Source organism: Diaphorina citri, unplaced genomic scaffold, assembly GCF_000475195.1.
Source record: "Diaphorina citri unplaced genomic scaffold, Diaci psyllid genome assembly version 1.1 scaffold17605, whole genome shotgun sequence".
NCBI classification, from domain to species: domain Eukaryota; kingdom Metazoa; phylum Arthropoda; class Insecta; order Hemiptera; family Psyllidae; genus Diaphorina; species Diaphorina citri.
In genome coordinates this window covers 1-8,091 of record NW_007394960.1, presented here as the reverse complement: position 1 = coordinate 8,091, position 8,091 = coordinate 1, and the positions used below count along the sequence as shown (strand labels likewise).

Sequence of the window (8,091 nt, the reverse complement as noted above, 5' to 3'; positions counted from 1 at the left end):
TATAATAACGTTAATGTGTGAACATTCAATTTGTATTATTTTTCTTTCATTTATAGGTGACTGTAACAACACGCTAAAATCATTTTATTATTTAACAAGGAAACCACGGTATCTCTTTTTGTACGCATGAATTGGTCATAAAAGATAAAAGAAATAGAATAAAGAGTAAGAAGAGGAAATGTGATAGGATTGATCCAACCCACCTTCTCGAGTGACGCACTTTTCGGAACTTTTTTCTATATGAAATCAGCGCCACTGCTGTTCAAAATACAGTGTATTATCGAAAGGTGTGATGTTTCACATTCCAACGAAAGTACGTCCTTGTCCGACATCTTTGGAACCGTCTATTTTCTTTTGTATTTTACGTGTGTTTGTATTACCAGAGATGTAAAACAGAGTGACGTACCGTTTACCCATGAAACTTATTTATCAACGTTAAACCTATACAAAAGAACAAAAATACTGCCGTATACTTTACTCGCACATTATTACACTAACATATTTTATGTCCTCTTGTCACTTTTACAATTTTTTTCTGTTCAACAACCCATACTTGTATTTGTTGTTCATTTATGTAGAATTTAGTAGTTGCAAGCATCACACAAATATGGATTCCTTGTTCACAAAACCTATGATGTATTCATTCGTGTTGAAAGTAAAAATAGATTGTCTTACAGACCCTGTTTGATCAAATAGGACTTTTTACCCCCCCTGAGAGTTTCAAATATCCATTTCCAACGTTTAACTTCTGGTGCATCCGGTGATGAAAAACAGAGGATTGGCGTCGATCGCGTCCCAACTAAAGGCAAGGCCACGCTGAAATAGAGTTTTTCTACCACAAAGCCAATGCATAGGAAAGAAAGAAGGAAGAGAGAAGCTAAATCCTGTTTTTCTTGTATCATATTTAGATTTTATATCAAAGTGTAGATATGTCACGAAGGCATAGCAATCAGATTTAAGAACTGCACGTTGTGTCATTTTTGTAAGTACAATAAGGCCGTATATGTATCTAACAAGGTGCAGCATAAGATCCGTCGATATTCCCGTGTTTTAAGAACGTATAAACGTTCAGGCTTGTTGCCAAGTGTGATTCAGCCTACTCATACTAGATATTAGGACACATGTATTACAATGAACTTGAACTTCTATTCTATAGTTCATTTAAACTGGTAGAAAAGCACTATCAATGACCGGATGCGAACGTATTCACATGCTACTGGTTTGCTTCAGGTATAAGGCGGCTCCACATTCCCAGTAACCAGTAACTATAAGAAACTAGATATACCGGCGGTATATGCTGGATTTACCTAGCTAGCATGCGGGTAACAGAAGATATCTATGAAGCACAGTATATCAGTATTAAGTCAGTGCACATTTAGTGTAAATTTGTCAGTAAAGGACAATGAGCTACAGTGTGATTACAGGGGTACGTAGGTCCCGGGTTCGGATCGTTGTGTTTTGGTGTAAGATGTGTAGAGTTAAGCGGAGAATTATGTCCTCTCCTGTTCATGTGTAATAATAGTGTATCAAAGTTCACGGGAAGTGTGTAAGCACGTGTCAGGATGAGAGTGTGCCTGAATATAACGTTTGCTAGTGTAGAATATGATAACGTTCGAGACACTGTGATACGATTAAAATGGAAATTGAGTAATATATACGTTCTAACGAAGATGTGTTCCCATCCGCATCACGTTCCAAAGGTATAGGAACCAATGTGAATCACCGTTCACAGAGTGAGAACGTTCAGGGGAGAGTGTGACTCACGGCAGGGAGACTGTGATCTACGTGTAATGTGAGTGATGCTCTTAGATACTCATCTAACGATTCGACGGTATACTAGATGAATCACGACTTTAAACTATTAGTGATAAATTAAGGGTGAGGCTAAAACGACTTCCTACATACACTGTTATAAGTTCCTAGTTCAACATCTGCCTGTTGGACATCTGGGTGAATGATACGGGCTCCACATGGTTCCATGTGAGTACATGAAAACTAGATGACCTACTCATATAGCTAATAATACTTGTTATCCATGATGATTTAGTTATCTGTGGCATCTCGATGAGTACGGCACTACTAGTATAAAGAGTAAGTAGCAAGACCTGTACTGTACATTTAGAATTGAAGCCAGTAATTACGGACTTTAATCTGGCGGCAGATTCAGTACTAAATAACGAGAGGAATGAATTGGTAATCTAAATGAATAATCTTTATTTATAATCTACGGATCCCCACCACATCAAGTCTAAGCGACCATTTGTCTTTTGTTCGAACCCAAGTTAGGATGGCCCCGCACACAATCCGGCTCAAATAAGGCTTAGCACTCTTAACTTTTAGTCATTCGTAGGTACAATAAATGTAGCTATAAACAAAACTGTTATAAAGTAAAGATATCTTACGCCTTATACTAAAAGCAAATGAAAGTGCGAATACTAACGCATTCTTTTACTTCTGCAAAGAATATCGATGGGGAAATAAAGAGGGAGTTATATTTCGCAATTAACGTTGGTAGTAAGATGACCGAAATATTTGAAGTGACTTGCGCATCTCTGGCTGGCTGTGCTGAGGGGGGGGGCTGTGACTTAGCTTATGTTATCAGGCCAGGGAATATGGAAAGTAAATGATAACGAATTATTATTTCTTCCTCCGATTTTAGCGATTAAGTTATTTTTCATCGTAATTCCGTTAATGACTATTATTTAACTATTTACTGACATGCAGACGTAGGTCCCGGGTTCGGGTTCGTTGTGTTTGGTTTAAGATCGTTGTAGTTAAGCGATAATGGATTAGTCCTCTCCTGGTTTATGTGTAATAATTAAGTTTGTATAAAATAAATCACGAAGCTATAAGACGTGTCTAATTCCGTGTGCCTAAATATAATTTGCTTTTTGTTTAATTTACTATACTCATCGACACCATCTATACGACTAAATGTTAATTGATTTAAAATAGTTTAGGTACATCCATACGTAAGATTGTGTTCCCATCCGCAGTGCAGTTCCAAAGGATAGTTAAGACCATTATTGAGATATTTCCACGCTACGAAGAGAGGGGATGTGGACTGGGAAGGAGACTTAATGTTCTATAAGTGTGGTGGATGCATCTTGGATACTTACGGAGGGATTCCACGGGTTACCTAGGGATGATCACGATTAAGATTATTAGTGATTAAATCTACGGGTGAGCTAAAAAGCCGGATTTCCTACGTCAACTTTATACTCCTAGGTTATAAAATTTCCTGTGGGCACAGTCAGGTGGACACTGATACGGCCATATGGTCATTAGTCATGACCAGATGACTCCTCGTTATAGCTAATAATACTTTGGACCCATAATAGTTATCTTTATCGAGTAAAGATATTATATAAACATTTTTTAATTATCCATGTACTAATTTAGATAAAATTAATTACGGACTAAAATTTGGCTTCGACTTATCTAAAGAGGAAGTTGTTTATATGAAAATTTGTACGGCAACCACCACACCGTTCTGCAACGAACCATTTGTTGTCCCCCCCGCACCAAGGTTAGCGAGTGTGCCCCGCCCCAAACGGCAAACTTAAAGAAAACTTCTTAAAACTTTTAATCCAATCGTAGGTAACAAGAACTGTTATTAGCAAAGTTATTCGAACGCCTTATCTAAAAAAAAAGAAAAAAAACGAAACGTTCACTACGCAATTGCTTTACTTGTTTCAACGAAGTGTCTGATTGGGCGAATGTTAAAGAGGAGCAAGTCCCTTAATTGTCGCACAACTTTGGCATCCGCGATTGAGCAGACTATTTGTAAGTGACTCTCGCGTGACGTTTGCGTGCTTGAAGCGGCTGGTACCTTAGAACTTTATAAGGTCCTGGTTCTGCGGAATATTTTCGTTGCACACCTTAGAACTTGTTTAAGTTCTTGTTTGTGTCGTAATTCTTATTCATAACCTTTTTTCTCTTTCTTTTTCCTTTATTGCTGGACGGATAATTTGTCTCTTTGATTAGAGGTATACGGATTGTGCGCTTCCTTTTGATGATTGTATAACCTTGTACTGCACCTGTCATGAGTACCTTTTGACGCTCTCTCTGCTGCTCTTTTTTGGGCAACTCCTGCAAGTGTTCGTTTATGAATAACCAGACAGCGGCGGGTACAACAGAAAGAATATAATAAAGAAATTAAAAATAAGGGGTTCAAGTAAGCGCTAAAAATCACGGGCAGGAAGGAAATAATAGCTGTTATCAATTTTTTTCCAATATTCCCCTGCCTGATAACCAATAAGCGAAGCCACAGCAGACAGCCAGCCAGACAGACAGCCAGCCGAGACAGACGCACAGACAGAGACAGACAAGGACGGGGGGTCAGTCTTCCTGTACATAGGTTTGGACCAGCTGGATATTGTATAATTTCCAGAACAAAATCGCGTCCTCTGTACTTTTTACCACCACGTTTAAAACAGGTCTTTTGGTATTTCAGTTTTTGGTTGGTTTTTTTGGACCAAAACCCCCTAAAAAAAGTGTAAAAGAGTGTGTTTACTCGAGACCTAGAGCTTTAAACAGCGCTGCTTGCGGATACTTTGAGTTTCGCTCTTTCAAAATCCTATTGTGAAGGTCCAGCTAGTAATTCTCTGGCCAAAATCGCAGTAGGATACAATTTCGATGCGGCTCGTTCCGGTTATTTACCCTACCCAACTCTGAACTTGTAATATACAAGCCTCCTATTTTCCTCTTGCCCGAGATCAAGAACTAAAATCTAGTAATGTATTATCCATTTTGGTTTTTTTAGTTTAGTTCTTATTATTATGTTTGACTTATATATATTTTATCCATCCTTGTATTTATAAACTAAAAGGAATTGGTTCTAGCTTTTTAAGGGCCTCCCTGCCCGGGGGCGAACATATAAAAAATATAAGTAAAAAAGACAATAAATGGATGAGCTTAAAAACAACAAAAAGGTAAAAAAAAAAAAAAAAAAAATTTATTATTTTTGTATAAAAGAGGAACGTTAAGTTCTGACAGGCCATGCACGAAGGCCTATATGTCCCACCGGCAATCTAATACTATTCATCTACAAAAAAGAAGATATGTCCCACGTTGTCTTCATAAGGGTAAAAAAACAGCATTGTTATTTTGATGCCGATGTAATCTGAGCACAAAGTAGCAGCAAAAATAGAGCATCGTTACTTTGATGATGTAATCTGAGCACACCAGACACAGCATCGTACAGGGGGTAGGGCAGCATCGTACAAGGGAGCGGTCTACCCACTATCTTCTGTGTTATGAAGGCTAAATCCACGATCCAGATGTGTTCATCGGATCTAACTAAGTCTTTCATGCAACCGGGTTTATAGCCGGCTAGCATAGCCGGAGAAAGTTGAATGAGAAGAACCACCCTGATAGCCGAGGAAGCGACCGGCAGTGACCCCGTCACAGGGCTTAAAGAAAAGTGGTCTTTACAACCCTTACGAGTCATGTTAAGACTCCACCTCAAACCCTGTTCCCCGCTTAAAGACTCCACTTCGTTGCTCCTTGCCAGCATCTGATCTTGCCCACGGACCTTACTTTTCTTATCATCCCCTACTAATGATAATGAGTTGATTAAAGCGAAGAAAGAATAAAAAGTGAAAGATCAATATTCGTATGAGTCAACTGTCGCAGCGCCATGATCATAGACCTACCCAACTGAGAGGCAAACCAGGCCTAGTTTTAGTCCGGTACCACTCTACATTTACACTACATGCATGTGTCGATAAGATTTTTTTCACATGGTCACATACTCATTGACGCTTGTTTTAACACGTCAAAATACATTTTAATCATTCATACGCAAGAGCAAAACAGGTTTGACCTACCGCAACTTGTACACTTTAAACACTTAGTGGATAGAGTCAATACAAGTGGACTGCGTTTTAACTCGAATTGAGCTATAGCCTATTGCAGCAGTTCGAACACTGGTTTTATTACGCAACGTCTTTACCGTAAAGCACCTTTACAACTTTTCGCCACACTTCTTATACGAGTACTCTCCACGGCATCACTCAAGTTACTAGGCTACTTTTCTGTTCAGCTCGGCTCGGCGTTTCGTTATAAGTATCGGCATGCTATCACCGGTTACATTTACTAAGTTCGTGTGTGTGTGTTATTTTTAATTTTAATAGATAACTTGTAGAAAAAACCCGGTTAATTTCTTTAGAGTTGTGGTCGGATCAATTTGTATTTTCCGCAGACGGAACTTTGGTCCGCCGCCCAAGTTAGGGCGGCGCCCCGCCTAAAATTAGGACTACCCTTATTACAAGCAAAGCCTTGCTCGACCGAAAAGGATACGGACAGAAGGAAGAGGAGAAGTTTAAGCCCTTCTATTCTTGGTTATCGTCAATGTCAAGGGAGAAGTTTTGGAGAATTTTTTTTTTATTTAGAGTTTAACTCACTCCAGAGCGCTATTTTACGGAAACCATTAGGCGGTGGGGGGGGAGTGGGGGGAATTTAAATTAAGGGATAACTGAAACTATCCTAAACTATCTCCCTGGATTAAGATAACACGAGGCCTTTAATTTCTCGTCCCTCTGTACCGTCTTCTTCAGTCGATCGGGAAGGCTTTTGTTGCATAGAGAACTCCTATCGTCGCGCAATTAAGACCCCGCCCTTTGGCTGCGGCTTGGATCTCGAATGTTCTGTTTCTGTATCTGCCGTGGACGGGTAGTTCGATTTGGTCTGACCGGGCACCGGCGGTGAACAAATAATTGAAGCCGCAAACCCGACTAATTCCCCGAACTTCGTTTTATTTTATCGGTTTGTCATATCAATCGTATCACGCATATTGAGTATTCAATCTATTGTTTGGGAGATAAAAATTAAGAGTAATCTATTGTTTGGCTTTAATTCTACTCACGATGTATTATTATTGAGAACAATTTACCTCCCAAAATAAACCACACTCGTGCGGTCTTGTTTGTTTATTGACCTTAACACTTGAACATTACTCGGACAACAAAATTATCAGACAAGTATGTTTTCCATTTTTTCAACAACATTGTATGCCACCGAGGCAGGTAGTGTTGTTGGTTCACATTTCCTAGAGATAGTACAAAATATACAAATAATTTTCTCTAAGTAATTTTTCGATGCCTCATATATATAAATAATAATAATATTAATAAATAAAAAGTTAAAAAAAAAAATAATAATAATACGAAAATCGTGAAAATTTGACGTCACATGACAGTTATGACCCTAGACACGAACATTTTTGTAGAGAAATCTACGTCATGGAGAGTATGACCTTTACGCCTCCTAGGAAAACAATGGTCTGCGTATATTTTACGATGAAAATTAGCATTAGCACACTATTACCGTCAGATGGCCCCTATCTCTCTCAAATGACGTCAAGTCAAATTTGTTACAAATTCAGCATTAGCACACTATTACCGTCAGATGGCCCCTATCTCTCTCAAATGACGTCAAGTCAAATTTGTTACAAATTCTCGACTGTTCTCTCCTTCTTTTTTTCTCTTTCTTTTACTATGTGTTTTATGTGGTAGGAATCTTTTACGGGAGCTCTTCTACCCAACTACCAACTAGCTACCACTATCATTGTGGTCAAATGCTCAAATAATGTTGAGCGTAAAATTTTGTATCCGCTCCGCGGCTGAGATTGAACCCACGCCCTCCTGATTACCAGGCCCTTGACCACTACACCACCGAGACGATTTTATTCTAATCTAACCTATGCCATTTCTGTTTGGTTTTCCAGGTGCCAGTGAATCGGAAGAAAGCCAATTCGAAATTGATCTCTAACTCCCATGACGTCACCATTATGCTGCTCAGCCTTGTCATGTTGTGTTCACTCCGTCTCTCTCTTCCTCTTCTTCTCTTTCCATTCCCTTATACATCGTATAAACCTCCCTTCCTCTCGTCTTTTGAAGAAATAGAATTCTTCAAACGGCGCGGTGACAGCGTCCCTCAAGGAAGGAATATATTGCAGTTGCAGTGCTCTGAAAACTTGGTATGTTCGCTGAAATTCAATTTCAACGTTCCTTAAAATCCTACCAAGACTTGCGTGCAACGTGCGCACAGTACAAACGTCCTTATCTAATACCGCGCCTCGCAGATGTA

The 8,091-nt window shown here is 39.1% G+C and overlaps 1 long non-coding RNA gene across 1 annotated transcript in view; it reads left to right on the top strand.

Moving 5' to 3' along the window:
• LOC113473171 overlaps positions 1-8,078 on the top strand; it is a 10,226-nt gene extending 2,148 nt beyond the window's left edge. Inside the window, exon 2 of the long non-coding RNA XR_003395222.1 lies at positions 7,730-8,078. This is a non-coding gene — a long non-coding RNA (uncharacterized LOC113473171). The remainder of the gene's footprint in view (positions 1-7,729) is intronic.
• Positions 8,079-8,091: the final 13 nt, after the last annotated feature.